Source organism: Bactrocera latifrons, unplaced genomic scaffold (genome assembly GCF_001853355.1).
Source record: "Bactrocera latifrons isolate USDA-ARS-PBARC rearing strain unplaced genomic scaffold, ASM185335v1 scaffold_145, whole genome shotgun sequence".
NCBI classification, from domain to species: Eukaryota; Metazoa; Arthropoda; class Insecta; order Diptera; family Tephritidae; genus Bactrocera; species Bactrocera latifrons.
The window spans coordinates 102,332-103,683 of NW_017534908.1; positions in this window are offsets into that span (position 1 = coordinate 102,332).

The following is a 1,352-nucleotide window of genomic DNA, read 5'->3' on the forward strand; positions in this document are numbered from 1 at the left end:
AATTTTTCACAGACAATTCTCCTTAGCACATCAGTCGCAAAGTTTTCTTTCAGATTTATTATGTAGTSTTATTCATGTATATTTTTTGTCACTTTTCCATATCCACTGCTTTCGCTGTCTAGTCAACTGTATTTTTATATACTATACTCCATTATTGCATGTTATTAGCTATTAAAACTTTCCCGACCAAAGTAACCGCTTGAATGGCRGTTTAGTCCTTAAAGGCATTCCTCAACAAATAACAGTACACTAATATACATACCTACAGATATACATATAAATATTTATGATTTTGTGCCAAAGATACTATCCAGTTAATGTAATCCACTTAGTATTTATTTCAATTTTCTCTTTCGAGTTAATGACTATATGGCATGTAAAAATTCAAAGCTAACTAAAACATTCCTCAGCACATATAACAATAAACTAAAAAAGCAACTAAAACGACGATAGCGTGCAGATTCAGAGGGTGAAATAAAAAATATAGCGGGAAAGAGAGTATCTGACAAAAGTCTGCCCCTTATAGAGGATAACACAAGTACTAAAAGCTGTTCGTTTTCATTGCTAAAATACTATTAACGAAATATAAATAAATATTAACGAAAAACTCGAGACATTAAAGTTCAAATACTGCGATATGGTAACACTCGACATGCACTTGATGTCAAAGCACAAAAACGACTGTAAGATAACTAAAATTACAAAAGAATCAAACAAATCATTGCAAAYGGCGCTTTTCGAGCTTCTAAACGCGTTGTATGCATCAATTGTTTCGTCGGTTGTTCTTTAGGACTTCTGCACGTGCGAGTCTATTGACATTCAGTTCAAGTGTCAGATTAAGCTTTGTATATGCTTCATTGGTTTTTGTTGCTGATATTTAGTATGATGTACATACACTTACAAAACACGTTCGTCTATATTTAGCAGTTCTCTTTTCATCCATTTCAAMAGTAACACAATGCAAAGTATCCTCGGTGCAAGGATACACTTGAACTTAAACTCCCCATTTGTCTACGAAGGTTACTTAAATAGTGCGTAGCGGCGAGAAGGACTACAGAAGTTTGAGAATCGAATTCAGCTTTGGCATATGTAATTTTTCGGCCACCGGACTTTTTGTTCATTTTACGAAGAACGTTGCTAAGATGGCGGCGTGACGTGAAATGAATAAAAAAATAAAAACAATTCTAATGTGCTTTTTTTTTAATATTTATGTTCTATATACACATATAAATCCTTCTCAAAATTATTAGGAAAAATAAGAAGAAATTACTTTCAACAAAATTGGGGTTTCATAAGTGTGAGATTAAAAAATCTTTTTAACCAAAAGTGTTTTTTACTTAAAAATAATAATA